The following is a 17,976-nucleotide window of genomic DNA, read 5'->3' as shown; positions in this document are numbered from 1 at the left end:
TATTATATATCTTCCAACCCTTTAAACTTTTTCTTCATCTTCTCTTTCTTCAATTATATTTTTATTTTTCTTCTTATTCTTGTTTTTTTCCTCTTGTTTTCTTGTTTTTTTCATGTTTTCTTCTGACTCGTCTCTTCCTACTCCTTTTTATCATCATTTCTCTGCTTCTCTTTCTTCTCATTCATCTCTTCTCCCTTCCTTTTTTTCTTCTCTCTCTCCTCCTTTTCCTCCGTTTACTCTCCATCTTCTTCCTCCTCCTTCTTACGAGAACTAACATTAACAAATTTGTACAGACCCCGACAGCAACAGACACATTACGACCCTGCTTTATACTTATAGATAAAATTCGTAGTACAAAACAAACACCTTTCACACCGAGTCATCCTCAGGTGCAACAAGCTTCCTGCAAAATTACTTAGTGTGAAAACGATCAAGTCCTTTAAAAATCGCATTGATCGTTACTTCGTTGAGACAAAAGTGAGGTTAATGATCCCAGTTGGTGCGATTAGCAAGTGTTTTAACCTGTTCCGGGGGTCATTAATGTTCCTGACGAATTGGTTGAATTATTAAAACCAGGCAGCCTCGTTATGATGTGTCAATAGTCTTTCTGTTGCCTGCTTTTTCGTGCGTTTCATGTTTTCCTCACCCTCATCCTCATCCTCCTTGTTCTCATCCTAATCTTCATCCTTCTCCTCCTCTTCCTCCTCCTCTATATCCTCCTACTTCTCCATATCTTCCTCGTCCTAATCCTCATCTTCCTCCTCCTCCTCTTCATCCTCATTCTCATCCTCCCCTATATTCTCCTCCTCCTCCTTTTCCTCCTCCTCCTTATCATAACCATATCTTCCTCCTCCTCCTCGTCTTCCTCCTCCTCCTCCTCCTCCATAACTTCCTCGTCCTAGTCCTCATCTTCCTCCTCCTCCTCTTCATCCTCATTCTCCTCCTCCTCCTCATCTTCTTTCTCCTCTTCCTTATCATAACCATATCTTCCTCCTCCTCCTCCTCCTCCTCCTCCTCCTCCGTACCTACAAGATCGTTCAGGCTATCCATCTCACTCTGTCTCGCACCAAATCCATATGGTTAGAGGCACTGGATAACTAGACGGGGTGTTGGACCGGCGCGCGCGATCCAGCGAGTGAAAAAAAACCAGTCGATTAGGTTGGGAATAGGACGATCGGGAGAGCAAGGAAGATGAGAGAGAATTGATTTGGGGCGTCGGGAAGAGTGTTTAGGATGGAGAAGAAGAAGAAGAAGAAGTAGAAGAAAAAAAAGATGAGGTAGTAGAGTATAGTTGAAGGAGGAGGAGGAATAGAAGAAAAAGAAGACGGAGAAGTGGTATTGTGGTATTAGATAAAGAAGGAAGATGAAGAAGAAGAAGAAGAGGAAGATGAAGATGAAGAAGAAGAAGAAGAAGAAGAAAATAAGAAAAGATACATAGATAGTATAGAAGTAGTTGATGAAGAAGAAGAATTAGAAGAAGAAAGAGAAAGTGAAGAAGATAATGAAGAAAAAGTAACAGATGGAGAAGTAAATGAAGGAAGAGGAGGAGGAAAGAAAAAGAAAGGAAAAGAAGACAGGAGGAAAATCAAAGAAGAAGAAGAAGAAGAAGAAGAAAGAAGATTAGGAGACAAAAAGGCGAAAGGGAGGAATATGATGAAAAGACGGAGGAAAGGAGAATATTGAAGAAGAAGAAGAAGAAGAAGAAGAAGAAGAAGAAGAAGAAGGAGGAGGAGGAGGAGGAGGAGGAGGAGGCGGGAATTATGCTTCATGGGTAAGAGATGGAGATTCTAAAACGCACACACACACACACTCACACACACACACACACACACACACACACACACACACACACACACACACACACTCACACACACACACACACACACACACACACACACACACACACACACACACACACGGATTTGTACTTTCTCTCTCGCTGAAAATTATTAGAATCAAGAAAGAAAACCGTCAGTGAATCGACAGCTTTTGTGCGAGACTTGAATCCTGTTACTTTTTTTTATTTATTTTTATTTATTTATTTATTTATTTATTTATTTATTTATTAAGTCCTTAACATGTGCATCGGTTTGTTCGTCTTGTGTTTTGGTATTTCTGCCTTCAACTTTTTCTTTTTTCATTTTTTCTATTTTTTTATTTTTGGTATTCTCATCTCTCTCTCTCTCTCTCTATCTTTCTCTCTCTCTCTCTCTCTCTCTCTCTCTCTCTCTCTCTCTCTCTCTCTCTCTCTCTCTCTCTCTCTCTCTCTCTCTCTCTCTCTCTCTCTCTCACCCACCCTCTCTCTTTTCTTTTTCTCTTTTTCTCCTTTATTTTCTGCTCTACTTCTATTTGTCCTCCCCTCTATCTTCTCTGTCTATCGTTATTCCCATCTTCTTTATCTCATTTATCACCCTCGTTCATTCCCTCCCTCCCTCTCTCTCTCTCTCTTATTTTTTTCTTTCCCTTTCCTTATCTCTTTTTCTCTTCTCAATTTTCTTTTCAACTTTAATGTCTATCTTGTTTTCCTTATTCTCTTCTTCTATATCTCATTTCTCTCTCTACTATCCTCCCTCTCTCTCTCCCTGTCTTCCTCTGCCCCTCTCCCTCTCTCTCTCTCTCTCTCGATAAGGAGTCAGTGCGAGGCTGGGTAGTGTCGGCCGCCGTCAGGAACCGCAAATAGGTGGTTTCTGGGCCGTCAACACAGGCTCAATGGGAGGCTTGGAGCGGCGGCCGGCCAGGGAGTGGGTCATACCCCCTACACCTCTGCCGCCGCCTCCTCCTCCTCCTCGTCTTCCTCCTCCCTCGCCACCACAACGGACGTTCCCACAGGCGGCACGAGAGAGAGAGAGAGAGAGAGAGAGAGAGAGAGAGAGAGAGAGAGAGAGAGAGAGAAAAGGCATATGAAGAAAGAAGAGTGGATTAAAAAGATAGAAAAGAAGATGTATAGAAGAGGGAAAAGAAGAAAAAGTATATATATATGAAGAAACAAAATAGATATAACATAGAACAGAAAAGAATATAATAAAAGAGGAGAATAAGAAGAAATATGAAGATGGAGAAAAGGGAAAGAAATTTAGAGAGAGAGAGAGAGAGAGAGAGAGAGAGAGGGTCGTGGGTGGTGTGTGTGGAGGGCAGGAAGGTGTGTCATTTCTCTTCCTATTTTCTTTCTTTTCCTTCCGCGGGTCGTCCGTCATATGGTTTTGGGGTCATCCTTGTCTTTTTTTCTCTCCCCCTCTCTCTCCCTCCCTCCCTCTCTCTCTCTTTCTTTGAGTGGGTGAGTGACGGTCCTTCCCACCCACCCACACGACACCTTCCCTTCCTTTCCCTTCCCTTCCTTTCCCTTCCCGTCCTTACCCTGTTCCGGAAATGTTTCTTTGGTATTAGGGAAAAGGCAGCCGTGTTTCCCATCTTTTGGTTCCTCCTCCTCCTCCTCCTCCTCCTCCTCCTCCTCCTCCTCCTCCAAGCGGGCCTTTTAGCGGGAGCAATGAATGGGTCTGTCAAATTTGCATACACCTCTCGCTCCCTCCCCATACCACCTCCTCGCCATTCACCTCCGCGGCTTAAAACGCGGAGGAGAGCCGAACCGAGCCGTGTGTCTGGGGGGCGAAGGGAACGGTGGTGGTGGTGTAAAGGACTCCTCTCCCCTTACTCCTGAGGCTGCGTGTGAGGCTTCCCCTTCATCCTGCCCCTCAGAAGCCCCCAAAAGACACGACCCCTCTTCCTGCTGGGCTAACTCCTCCCCCTTGGTCAGTGTGCACGCCCGCAACACAGGATGGCGAGCGAGGAACATAGCGGGAAGGAGGAGGTGGGTGGAGGCCTGGAGGGTGGCGCGAGGAAGAAGCAGGGGGGGGTTACCGGAGGAGGCAGGGAGAGGGGGCGGCCAAGGGATGATTAGGCGAGGCAGGTACCGCGGCCCACTACCTGTTGCTCTCGCTTCCTGTCTTAACGGAGGTTCCCACGCTCGCACAAGCCTGGCATGCGCGGGGCGGGGCGGCGGCGGCGACGGCGGTGGTGGTGGTGGAGGTGACGGTGTAAGCGATGGCGGTGGCCTGTTGGTTATGGTGCGTGTGTGCGTGTGTGTGTGTGGCGGTGTGTGAGAGGGAGCGAGTTGGCGTAGATGATGTTTCTTGTCTCATTTTAGTGGTTGATGGATGGCATAGCTGCGTTGCGTTGCGTAGGCTCTCTGATACCCTCTCTCTCTCTCTCTTTCTCTCCCTCTCTCTCTCTCTCTCTCATGTCTTGCTGTCTCCCTCCCTCCACCTCCCTCCCTCCACCTCCCTCCCTCCACTTCCCTCCACTCCCCTCACTAGTTTCTCCTCCCTTTCGTATGCCCTTCACATAACTGCTTCTTATTAATTCCATTCTCTCTTTTTTTTCTTTTCTCTTTCTATTTATCCATCTATTTATTTATCTATCTTTCTTTTCCCTTTAATTTCTTCTCTACATTTATTTCTCCTGTTTTCTCTACTTCTCGTTATTCTCCTTTTCTCGTTATTTTATCTCCTTTTCTTCATATCCTATTTTCTTTACTCTTTTCATCTCTCTCTGTGTCTATCTATCTATCTATATCTATCTATCTATCTATGTCTATACTATTCTTCATATCCATTTCTTTTCCACGTCTTTTCAACTCTCTCCACCCACCCCCACCCCACCCCCCTCTCTCTCTCTCTCTCTCTCTCTCTCTCTCTCTCTCTGGGTTATTTTCTCCCCGGGTTCTCAAGGCGCTAAGTGCTGGTTGTACAAACGCGCGGCTCGGAGGGTCGGGCGCGAAGAGTGGACGCGGCCATGCTGTTACTCTTTGTTCTCTTTTTTATGTTCTTGTTTGCCCCTCGAGGGTGTTGTGAAGGCAAGTGTGGGAGAGAGAAGGAGAGGGAGAGAAGCACGGAGGGAGGACGAGTAGGCAAGGCGCAAATGGGAGTATGGAGAAGGGAGAGGATGGAGGGAGAAAGGAAGGAAGGTGTGGGGAATGGGTATAATGGAATGGGAGGGAGTGGAAGAGAAAAAGGAAGGAGGAGTAGAAACGAAAGGATGAAAAGGAAGGGCGTTGAAGGAGTGAAAGTGGGAAGGAAGGATGGGATGGGGAAACGAGTATAAAGGGAGGGAATGGAAAAAGGAGAGGTGAAGGGGGAATGATGATGAAAAACAGCAAAGAGAGTGGAAGAGGGAGAAGGAAGGGGCACCGGGGGGGGGGGGGGGGAGGAATATAAGAACGAAGGGGCGAGGGGTGAATATGAAGGGAAGGGAGGGAAGGAGTAAAACGGAAGGGGTAGTCAGGGGGAATGCGTAGGCTCTCTGATACCCTCTCTCTCTCTCTCTCTCTCTCTCTCTCTCTCTCTCTCTCTCTCTCTCTCATGTCTTGCTGTCATGTCTTACGAGGTGACGTGAGGATGAGTCAGGACCCCCGTGGCTCCTCAGCAGATTCAAAACGGAGCCGTACCGTGAGTCATACGATCATTTCTCTCCTGACGCGGCAGTACCCACGGGCCGCGGTGCTGACGTGACCCGCTCAGGAGAACCAACCTGCCCTCATCAGCACAGGGAGCAGGAGACGCTGAAGGTGAGGGAGGGAAGGAGGGAGACCGCCACTGTAAACTTGTGTGCTGAGAACCAGTTGGCGGCGGTCGTGCGATGGACTCCCTCGGCTGCAGCGACGCAATCCTTTTTTTTCATCCTCGGTAAAAGTTACTTAGGATCTATTAAGAGAAGTTCCAAGGTGTAATAAAGTAAGGTTGCGTGTGTGGGGGGGTGAGGGGGGCTGCGGGCGTCTGTGTGTGGAGGGGGTGTAGGCAAGGTGTTGTGGGTATGCTGGCGTGTATACAAGTTAAGGGAGGAGAGCATAACTTTTAAATGTAGGCGTTCCTTGTTTAGTGTACTTGGATGTAGATGACCTTAATCGATATCAGACGCGTTTCAGCTCACTTCAGCGCAGGAATTAATAAAACAACATCGCCAAAGCATGCAGGGATCCGTAACACTGCCCAATAAATGTAAAATTATCCCAAATCTGTGAATATAGACAGCCTTTACCACAACACCTACGATATTAGCCAGTAAGTGCAGACGAGTATCGATTAAAATATCTGAGGACGTAGCTGACCTGATGACTCTCTCCCAAAATACACTTAAACTAATTCAACGATAATACCCGATACTTGCAACCGATAGCTAGTAGATAGCACACCTGCGATATTAGCCAGTAAGTGCAGACGAGTATCGATTAAAATATCTAAGTACGTAGCTGACCTTATGACTCTCTCCCAAAATACACTTAAACTAATTCAACGATAATACCCGATACTTGCCACCGATAGTTATGACGCGCATACACATGACTCGTTGCTAATGTGCTTAACTTCCCATGAGGACGAGGCACTGAAGCAAAACCAGACGAGCCAGCACTGATTTACGCAACCCCTTCTGGCACTGCGGACAGCTGAGGGTGGCACTGACGATATACGCAATCTCGCTTAGTTGGCTGGGTGCGGGCGTAGAGATCTGTGGGGAGGTGTGTTTGGGGTGTAAGTGGAAGGGGTATGGTAGTTTAGGGCGTCTGTCAGTATGTGTGTGGGTGTGGATATCTGTGTGAGGGTGCAAGTCGTGGAGGAGGGAAGCGATGGTAACTTGGCTTTCCTGAGGCTCTGTAAGATTGTATAGGTTGCAGAGTGAGTGGACGAAGGGGAGGCGAGGAGGGAAGAAGGAGACGGAGGGGAGGAGAGGAGATAAGAAGTGGACGAAGGGAAGGAGAGGAGGGAAAGAAGTTGACGGTGGGGATGCGAGGAGGGAAGAAGTTGACGAAGGGAAGGAGAGGAGGGAAGAGGTTGACGGTGGGGATGCGAGGAGGGAAGAGTTGTGGGAATGTTCTCGAGGTCTCCACACAGCGTCGATGGTCAGTCAGTCAGATGGCCTTCGCGTCCTATTGTCATTTTTTCAACCACCCTGATTTGGCGACAAGAAAAAGATGTTAAACAATAGTGTGTGTTTAACGTGTTTTTCTGGGGACACGGTGACGGGATTCATCGGAGGAATGTATTATCTCTCTCTCTCTCTCTCTCTCTCTCTCTCTCTCTCTCTCTCTCTCTCTCAGCTCGGGAATGTGAGGGATAGGGACTCCAGGCAGCTTGTGTGGTGTGTCCCTGAGTCTATCAAGCAAGTTTGAACACCAGCCAACCAGTCACCCAGTCAGCCATCTTGTCATCCATTCCCCTTCTCCTTTCTCCTGTTTTCCTGTTCTTGTTTTTCTCGTTCTTGGTGTTATTTTTGCTGTTTTTCTTGTTCCTTTTCTTCTTCTTGTTGTTTGTTTCCTCATCACGTATTTGAGTCTTATACTACTACTACTACTACTACTACTACTACTACTACTACTACCACTACTAATACTAATACTATACTACCTCCTCTTCTTCTTCTTGTCCTTTCCTTCTTCACCTCCTTCAACCCTTCCTCTCCTCCTCCTCCTCCTTCTCCTCCTCCTCCTCCTCCTCGTCCCAGAACATGCGCCACCATCCGCTAACAAATAAGTAATCAGTGTCGCCAGAGAAGTCACGGACGGCGAAGGGAAGCGAGGAGGGAGGGTGGGAAGGAGGGGGGCGGAAGAGGAGGAGTAGGAGGCGGAGGGGGAAGGAGGCAAAGAAGGAGCTGGCGTGCACCTTGAGTGACCTGCGTGAGACCGTCTTGAAGGTCCTCTCGCTCAGGTGGGGTGGGAACCTGGGGGCGCATGGGAAACTGAAGCCCCGGGGGAAGGGAAGGGACTGGGGGGGGGAAGGGGAGGTGGTGGTGGTGGGAAACACGTGGCAGAGAGGTTTTAAGATGGGGAGGGGAGGGGGAGGTGCTGGGAAGGGGGTGAAGGAAGGGGGTCGTTTGGCGTTTGCGTGCGTGGGGGAAAGAGAAGAGAAGGGAAGGGGATCGTGTGTGTGTGTGTGTGTGTGTGTGTGAAGGTAAGGTTTTGGAGCGCTGAAAACAAAGAAGAAGAAGAGGAAGAAGAAGGAGAAAGGGGAACAAGAACAAGAAGAACGAACAGAAATTACCGTATCTCTATGGAAAATGTTCTCACAGGTATTTGGGCGCGCTGAAAAACAAAAAAGAAGAAGAAGAAGAAGAAGAAGAAGAAGGGGAACAAGATCATGAACTAGAACAAGAACAAGAAGAACAAAAAGAGATTACCGTTTTTGAAGCACTTAAAGAAGAAGAAGAACAAGAACGAAAGGAGGAAATGAATTGGTTACGAATCGCGAAAAGAAAATAATTAGACACTATAAAAAAGATGATTTCGATAATTATACAAAAACTGAGGGAAAAAAAGAAGTCACGGAGGATGAGAGAAGAGGAAGGAAAAGGAAAATAAGAGAAAGTGGAATTGTATGGAAAAAATGAAGGTGGAATTAATTTTGGACCAGGTGGAGAGAGAGAGAGAGAGAGAGACTAAATTGTTAACTGCATATATCAATTAGGTCATTTATACTCTCTCTCTCTCTCTCTCTCTCTCTCTCTCTCTCTCTCTCTCTCTCTCTCTCTCTCTCTCTCTCCCTTATCTCTCCCTTACGAAAACCCCTCCCTTCTATCTCCTATCCTCCTCCTCCTCCTCCTCCTCCTCCTCTTCCTATTCCTTCATCTCCTCCCACTCCTTCCCCTTCCTCCTCCTCCTCCCTCCCTCAGCCCCGTCGTGCGTCATCGTCAGCAGCGGCAAAAACTCGTATCCTGGAAAGCGGAACAGAAAACCGTGAGAACGTCTTTCAGCTCACACGTGCTCCTTAGGCAACAGCTGATCGGTCCGAGGGGGCAGGTAGTCTTAACAGAAGCTATCGTGTGCAAGGTAGTTAACAGTAGCTATCGTATGCTAGGTAGTGTACAAAAGCTTTCGTATACAAGTTAGTTTACAGCAGCTATCGTATTCAAGGTAGTTTACAGTAGCTATCGTATTCAAGGTAGTTTACAGCAGCTATCGTATAGAAGGTAGTTAACAGTAGCTATCGTATTCAAGGTAGTTTACAGTAGCTATCGTATTCAAGGTAGTAACAATAGCTATCGTATATTAACCGGGACTTTTTTCTTGTTTAGCGAGTGGGACATTTTTTATTTTATTTTATCATCACTTGCGGTGTTGACTAAAAATACATAAACGAGAGAAGAAGAGAAATATGTAGAGTTAGTCAAGTGAACGAGAGAAAGAAAGTTGAAAGCGGTGTTGACTAAAAAGACATAAACGAGAGAAGAAGAGAAATATGTAGAGTTAGTCAAGTGAACGAGAGAAAGAAAGTTGAAAGCGGTGTTGACTAAAAAGACATGAACGAGAAAAGAAGAGAAATATGAAGAGTTAGTCAAGTGAACGAGAGAAAGAAGGGAACGCGGTGTTGACTAAAAAGACATGAACGAGAAAAGAAGAGAAATATGTAGAGTTAGTCAAGTGAACGAGAGAAAGAGTCGTGAATGCGGTGTTGACTAAAAATACATAAACGAGAAAAGAAGAGAAATATGGAGAGTTAGTCAAGTGAACGAGAGAAAAGGTTGAAGGATGCGAAGGAGTAAACATTGGGCATTCTTTCTATACGGGAGATGTTGGTTGTAAGGGAGTGAATACGGAGATGAGATGAAATACCATGAAATAAGCAATATGAAGAAAGAATTGATGGACACACGCACCCAAAAAAATCGTAAAGTGGAAGATAGATTTTTAAAAGGTGTAACAAAAAAAGGCATTAGGAAAAAATAATAGAGAAATAAAAGATGTTCGTGAAAGGGAAGAAAAGGGAATGAATGCGGAGAAGAAGGAGGAGGAGGAGGAGGAGGAGGAATACGAGGGGGAAAACGATCCAAGAAGACAGAATGAAAGAGAGAAAACAACAACGAATAATGAGGAAAAGAAAATAGAGGAGGAGGAGGAGGAGGAGGAATAATACGAGGGGGAAAACGATCCAAGAAGACAGAATGAAAGAGAGAAAACAACAACAACAATAACAACAACAACGAATAAGGAGGAAAAGAAAGTAGAGGAGGAGGAGAAGGAGGAGAAGGAGGAGGAGGAATAGGAAAGTGGATGGGAGAGAAAGAGAGGAACCAACTCCATGGCTCAGTGTCGCTAAGTCCACACACGAGATCCACTCCTCCACTCCCGGTTTGCTTTCGGGCTGCGTGACCTGACCTCGACGGGGGGGGTCAGGCGAGGTCAGGCGGTCTGGTAAGGCGTGGGAGAGCGGTATCTCGCGCCTTGTTGTGACCTCCTTCCTTACTGCGCTTTGTGTTAAATTTTGGACTCCTGCTAAATTGTCTTGTGAGCCCCTCCTTCCTTCCATCCCTGCCCCCCCCCCTCCCCCCCCCCCTTGCCTCATGCGTGTGTGTGTGTGTGTGTGTGTGTATGAAACTAAACCTACCAGCGCAAAATTGAACATAACGAGTTCTATATATTTTTCATTAAGGACAAACGTAATAATTTTAGCCACTAACACACACACACAAAACTTAATAACAATAACAATACTAATAAAGATAACAAGTACCATCATCACCATCATCAGTATCAAAGCACCTAACTTATGCCAAAAAAAAAAAACGAAAAAAAAAAAAAAAGATTCTGAAGGACGAAGAGAAATACGTCAATCACTGATCACGAGACAGCCAGAAAAAGTGCTGCTCCCAAGGTGAAAGATCTCGGCCTCGGTCTTGGTCTGGGCGGGTGCGAGGGTGTCCTGCTGTCCTGGTTTTGTGAGCCGTTGAAAAGGAGGAGAATCCGACGGGTCACTGCGCCTTTGTGTGTGGGGGAAGTGTGTGTGTGTGTGTTTGCTTAATATTAGGAGAGAGAGAGAGAGAGAGAGAGAGAGAGAGAGAGAGAGAGAATTTTGTCATATAATAATCGTACCTCATTAATTAAGTCTCGTTTTACATTGTCTTGTTATTTTATTTATTTATTTATTTATTATCTGCTTTCTGTGTGTGTGTGTTTGTGTGTGTGTGTGTGTGTGTGTGTGTGTGTGTGTGTGTGTGTATGGAGAATAGCAAACACACACACACACACACAGGAACACTTGGGAGGAAAGGCGTGATAAAGTGTCCCGATAAAGAGAGAGAGAGAGAGAGAGAGAGAGAGAGAGAGAGAGAATGTCGCAATATGGAGGACGTGGCGCCATCTTGCCCGCCTCACGCCATTTCTCGGCCTTGGAAGAACATAAAAAAAAAGAAAAAAAAAATACATAAATAAGAAAAAAGAAAAGAAAAAAAAGCTTCTGTATCTTCCCGACTCAAATGCTACGTCCTTTGTTATTGTTATTGTTGTTGTTGTTGTTGCTGTTGTTGCATTGTGTGTGTGTGTGTGTGTGTGTGTGTGTTGTGGTGAGACGGCGCGTGGATGGTGTCTGTGTGTGTGTGTGTGTGTGTGTGTGTGTTCGTAGGGGGAGGAGGAGGAGGTGGAGGGAGGGTGGAGGAGTTGAAAAATGGAGGAAAGGTGGCAAAGGTGAAGACTGAGGAGGAAGAAGAGGAGGAGGAGGAGGAGGAGGAGAAGGAGGAGGAGGAGAAGAGGGAGGAAGAGGAAGGAAGGAGGAAGGAGGAGGGAGGAGGAGAGAGAGAGAGAGAGAGAGAGAGAGAGAGTGTGACATGTTGAGAGAAAGAGGTTCAAATCTCTCTCTCTCTCTCTCTCTCTCTCTCTCTCTCTCTCTCCTACCATGACATTACCCCCCCCTCCTCCCTCCTACCTCCTCCCCATACCTCCTCCTCCTCCTCCTCCTCCTCCTCTTCTTCTCTCTCCCCTCTCCGTCCCTCTCCCCTCTAGTACGCCTCCCCTTGTGGTGGTGATGGTGGTGGTGACGGTGGTGGTGGTGGTGGTGGAGACAAGTCACAAAGAACCTCCTCTTCCTCCTCCTCCTCCTCCTCCTCCTCCTCCTCCTCCACCTCCTCCTCCTTCTGTCTTGGCTCTCACGGCGACCTCTCAACATGAACAATTCTCCTCCACTCTCCTCCACCACTTTCCTCCACTCCCTCCACCTCCCTCCACTCCCCCTCACCCTCCTCCTCCCCTTCCCTTCCCTCCTCCCTCCACACCCTTCCATTCCCTATCACCCCCATGCTTCTCCCCCACTTCTTCCCTCCCTTCCCTTCCTCCACCTGGCTCCCTCCTCCTCCCCTCCACTCCACCCACTCCATCACCCACCGTCACCCACAGATAATGGATGACGCCTTTTACCTCCTCGAACCAACATGTGGGCGTGTAGCGGTGCCCCTGTGTGTGTGTGTATGTGTGTGTGTGTGTGTGTGTGTGTGTGTGTGTTGGCTTGTGCAGTAATATCATTTTTGCGGTAGGAGCGTGGGAGTTGTTAGAGAAGGAGGAGGAGGAGGAGGAGGAAGAGGAGGAGGAGAAGGAGGAGAACTTGCATGAAGAATAAACAAGAAACAGAACCGAAATCATCATCATCATCATCATTACCAGCATCAACATCGACAATAACAACAACAAAAGCAACAAGAGGTGAAACAGAACCACCACCACCACCACCACCAACAACAACAACAACAACAACAAGCAACATAAGGGTTTTGGGATAGCGTAAGGAAGCAACAACATCATCACCGCCACCATCAACACCACTATCACCACCATCAACACCACCACAACACCACCACCACCACTACCATCAACTCAACCACAACACCACCAACAGAAGCAACACAAGGGTCTAGCTAGCTCCACCACCATCACCACCACCACCTTTTCCCGTACCCCCAACATCGGCAGAAGACGCTCACGATTTGACGGTCAGGAGCGGGCCAAAAAAAGCCCTGTTCTCCCTGAGGCGGACGTGTTATTGGCGGCGGCACACACGACAGCGGGGCGTGCGTGCTGGGCGGCCTGTTTATGGGGCGGCAGGCGGGCGGGGAAAGGGTGGGCGGGTGGATGGGTGGATGGGTGGGAAGGTTGGTTGGTGAAGGGGCGAGAAGGTATATAGGATGGCGGGCACGGGCGACGGGGTATAGTGGAGTGGGGTGGTTGTGGTTGTGGTGGTGGGAGTCGTAGTGGTCGTAGTAGTAGTAGTAGGAGAAGGAGGATTTTTTTTCGTTTTTGTTGTATATTTTTTGTTGTTGATGGTGAAGGTTATAGGGACGGTAGTAGTAGTAGTAGTAGTAGTAGTAGTAGTAGGAGGAGGTCTAAGAGAGAGGGTGAGAAGGAGACAGACGAAGGTACACGAGAGACAAGACGAGGCAGAAGATCAAAGTAATTAAGACTTGATTCTATCCGTCAGTGCATTCAAGGGGCACATGTGACTCTCCCAAGCATCTGTCCCTGCCTCACACCTGTCAGCTGCCTCGTCCCCTCCTCTCCCCTCCCGTCCCGCGCCTCTCCTCTACCCTTACGCCTGTCATCTCTCTTCCTCTCATCCCTCCTTAGCACAACGACGCTCCCCTCCTTAGCAATCTCTCCGTCTCTCCCTCCCCTCTTTAGCAGTGTCTCCCTCTCTCTCTCTCTCCCTCCCTCCCTCTGCCTGTCTCTCGCGATAAACAGAACCGTTGCTTCAGTTCTTTTTCTTGCTCCTCTAGAACGTCGTGAGGGTGACCGCAGGGCGTGGTGAATGAAGTCTGACGTCTCCTCAGTAACGGAGGAGGAGGGGGAGTGCTGTGCTTTCACCCCCCTGTGAAGAACGCCCCCGGGTGGTCATATAACTACACCCCTGGGAAAGCCCGCTGGCGCCACCTGTATAAGCGCCCCCCCCACCCCCCCCCACCCCACACCGCACGGCTGCCTCCCTCCCTCCCTCTTTTCCTCCCCTTAGGCGACCCTCTTGCTCCCTCGCTCCCTCCCCCCCGGCCACCCGCCCAGTGACCTCCCTCCCCCTCGCCCTCAGCTCTCCGTAAATAATTCGTAATGGAGTCTTGTCATGCACGCAACAGCATTTATCTGTCACTCTCGGTCGCCACACGAGGCACCAGCTTGAGCCTCGTCCTCGTCCTCGTCCTCGTTGTCCGCCTGGTTTTCCTCGTCTTTGTAGCCTTTTTCAACTCGTCCTCGTCCTGTTTTCCTCGTCTTTGTAGCCATTTTTCAACTCGTCCTCGTCCTCGTCCTGTTTTCCTCGTCTTTGTAGCCATTTTTCAACTCGTCCTCGTCCTCGTCCTGTTTTCCTCGTCTTTGTAGCCTTTTTCAACTCGTCCTCGTCCTCGTCCTGTTTTCCTCGTCTTTGCAGCCATTTTTCAACTCGTCCTCGTCCTCCTCATTTTCCTCGTCTTGTCCTCTTTCATCTCGTCCTCGTCCTTCTTGCCCTCGTTCTTGTTCTTCTCACTCTCGTTCTCGTTCTCGTCTTGTTCTGGTTCTCGTCCTTCTCACTACCGTCCTCCTCCTCCTCCTCATCATCATCATCCTTCATATTTAAAGGTTGGTCTACAGATTCAAGCGAGGCATATACGTCCAGCAAGTTTTTTTTTTTTTTTTAATTAATTCTGCTGGCCGTTGAAATTTCTCATGATTTTATTAACTCACTGAAGCAGCAGGTCTCCTTATGAGCCAACATGCTTTCTGGTGCCTGCTGTTCCGTGTGTCGTCGTCCCCCTCCCTCGCCCATCATTAATTAACATCAGCAGCTCGACGACGAGAGGTTCTTATCATACGGTGGCTCCCTATTTCTATTTCTTTTCTTTTTTTTTCTTTTTCTCCTTCACCTCCTCCCCGCCCCTCCCCTCATGCGACCTCCGCAGCCGCCACAGACTTTGGAGACCCGTCCTGTGGAATGTGATCGGCAGGGGATGGCGGCCGGCGTGGAGGCGTGGAGGCGTGGAGGCGCTGGACTGTGTCACTGCGCACGCCCTGCCGCCCCCTCCACGCCACGCCCCGCTCAACCTGCTCCGCCCAGACCTACCTGCTAAAGCATGGAGCTGCTGCTTTGGCTGAAACTATACTGCTGTAGTAGAAGTAGTAGTAGTAGTAGTAGTTGGAGGAGAGGGGGTGACCAACAGTAACAAAACAAGCCTCAGCAACAGCAGAGGTGGTATTAATAGTAGTAGTAGTAATAGAATTAGTAGTAGTAGAAGTAGTAGTATATAGTACCAGTAGTAGTAGTAGAAGTAGTAGTATATAGTACCAGTAGTAGTAGTAGCGGTAGCAGTACTAGTAGCGGTAGTAGTAGCAGCAGTAGTAGTGGTAGTAGTAGTAGTAGTAGTAGTAGTAGTAGTAGTAGTAGTAGTAGTAGCAGTAGTAGTAGTAGTAGTAGTTAGTAGTAGTAGTGGTGGTGGTAGTAGTATTAGTATTGATAGTAGTAGTTAGTAGTACTATCAAAAATAGTAGCATTAGTAGTGCTTACTGTAATAGGAGTGAAGGTTAATCACATGTCATCATTAATAAAGCGGTGGCAGTGTAAGTACTGTATCATGCAAATAACACAAAAAGTAGGAAAACACGAACAATAAAACAGCCCGTTGTCGGTGCCTCCGCGGCGGCAGCCACTTTTTGCGAACTCAGCGAGTACATGCTGCCTGACACGACGCTGCGGAAATAGTGCGGCAGGGTGCCAAGAGAATAGTGAAGGTGTGTGTGTGTGTGTGTGTGTGTGTGTGTGTGTGTGTGTGTGTGTGTATATATATATATATATATATATATATATATATATATATATATATATATATATATATATAACACACACGCACACACACATTTGCAGCGTCACTGCGGTGCGCGGTGCGGTGATCGGAGTTACGGTGTGGCGAAGGCATAATTTTGTCTTTAGGTGATTGTTGAGTTGCTTGCAAGTTATTGCTTCGTTTTTTACACATTCACATTTTCTTAAGTCAGCAAGAAGCGGCCTCCCACGCCGCCCCGCCTGTGTCCGCCCAGCCAGGCACGGGCGTGCAGGCTGGCCGGGTATTGTCCCAGTAGTCTGCTGTTTCGTAAATTACATAAAAAAGACAAAAAAATATTGTAAAAAACAGCTGTAGTCGACGTGCACGGTGACATGCGGGAAGTAGCGGGGACGGGATGTCGAGTGGCGAGGCTTGGCGGGTTGGGGCGGCCGCCGCGCGGGGGCAGCAGCTGCCGCGACGACAACACGCGTCGGCCCCGGGAGCCACGTGGAGGCCCGACGCCCGCGGTGTGTGGCGCGCGGCGGCCCCTCCCTTGTGTCGCCCCGCCGCCGCCTCCCTCCTACTTGTTGCTCCCATCACACGCTCGCGCACCTGTTGATTATGGCGCGGTGCCATTTCCTCCACGCACACTGACTAGGAACTGGTAGGGGCGGAGTGTGTGGGAGTGTCGCCGCGCGGCCCTGGTGGTTGTCTTAGCGGAGTAAGCTGTCTGGCTGGCGCTCCCTTGTTGTGACACTGTCCGCTGTTGATAGAGGAGTTCCTTGTAGAGGGGGCAGAGGCAGCAATTAATGTAGTAGTTTGTGGTAGCTGACACACTTCCACGGATGACCGCAGCGCCTTCAGGGAATCTGTTGTTCGCGGGAGGCGCCGCAATCACGTCACGTCGCCGCTAATCGCTTTATCACGTGCCGTTGCGTAAGTGTAGAAAGTTCATGTCATGTGCATCCGGCGCCTCTATCTGGCTCTGTGTGTGGCGCATGAAGTCAGCCCGTCAGTCTCGGTGCCCCATGCCCCTCCCCCCTCCTACCCCGGCCTCTCTCACCCCCCCACCGTCCCTACAAACTCTCACCTCCCGCCTGCCTCGCCCCGCCCCCCTCGTGACCTCATGCAGCGGGGTCAGGCATCCTGTGGGGACCCAGTCACCTCCGTCAACTACCGTATGTGACTGGCATGCCGTGTAGCAGTTTGGCGCGGCGCGAGGTGCAGGCGGGAGAGGCACCGCGATAAACTTATGGGAAGGAAGAGTTCGCGCCAGAAGTGTCTTGCCACGGTATTGAAAACCTGACATTCTCTTCATTTAACGGCGTAGATGCCTCCGAGTCTCGCATATGGTGTCTGGTGCGGCCACTGGTGCGCGACGGGGCATGTGGAGAGGTAGCCAGTGGAGCGAAAGGCTGCAATGAATGGCGATAACGGGGGAGGGGGAGGGAGCTTACATAATGAAGTTGCAGCGCCAGTCACTATTCCGCCGCTGGGAAAGTCTTGCTGAGAACGACTGCTTGCTAATGCCTGACGGACGAGGGGGTGTGGCGAGGGGGGGCGGGATGGGGGTGTCCGACGCACTATATAGCGACGTGGAGTTTGTTGACTGAGTGTGTGTGTGTGTGTGTGTGTGTGTGTACCAAGGGGCCAAGGAAAAGTGTAATGAGAAAGCTTGTTCCCTCACCCTCCCGGCTCCTTCCCTCCCTCCCGTCTGCCTCCAGTCCCTTCCTTCACCCTCCGGCGGCCGCCACACCTCTCGGGGCTGTAAAGATAAGGCTGCTCCGTGGGCGTGACGTCTTGCATTCACAACTTGGAATATATCTTCTTACCAGGCCCGTTGCTGCGCCGTCTCCCCCTCCCACCTTGCTTGCCTCTCACACTCCTAAACGCCCCTCCCCGCCCTTCCCTGCCCCCCTCCTCCCTCCCCCAGCCGCGCCTGCCCTCGCCCTGCCCCCGGCCTGCCCCTTGGGGTTTCCTTTCGAGACGTGGGAACGGCGGCCGCGCGCACCACCACCACCACAAGCCACCACATATGATGCGCCCCGGCTCCTCCGGGCAAGCACCCCCCACCCCCACCCCACGCACACACACCCTGCCCCTCCGTCCCTCCCTCCTCTTACTCTCCCGCTTCCACTCCTTCCTTCGCTTTGCGCTTCTTCCTTCTCCTCTACTATCTCCTGCCATTGAGACTCTCGCCGCCTCTCCTTTTAAGCCTTGCATCAGCAGTAACAAAAGTTCATTAGGATTTAACACCTGTGCCGCAAACCCATTAGAAGAGATAGAGGCTGACGGGCGGCGGCCAGGAGTCAGGGAGGAGGAGGAGGCTGCGGCTGGGAAGGAGGCGAGGCGGAGGAGAAGGAGGGGGAGATGAGTGTGCCGCCGCCGCCGCCGCCGCCCTCACCGCCGCTGCCTCCGTCGCCGCCGCACCTGCCTCTCTTTCCCACGTCC

This window comes from Eriocheir sinensis, chromosome 65, assembly GCF_024679095.1.
Source record: "Eriocheir sinensis breed Jianghai 21 chromosome 65, ASM2467909v1, whole genome shotgun sequence".
Classification (NCBI taxonomy): Eukaryota; Metazoa; Arthropoda; class Malacostraca; order Decapoda; family Varunidae; genus Eriocheir; species Eriocheir sinensis.
This window is presented reverse-complemented; position numbering follows the sequence as displayed.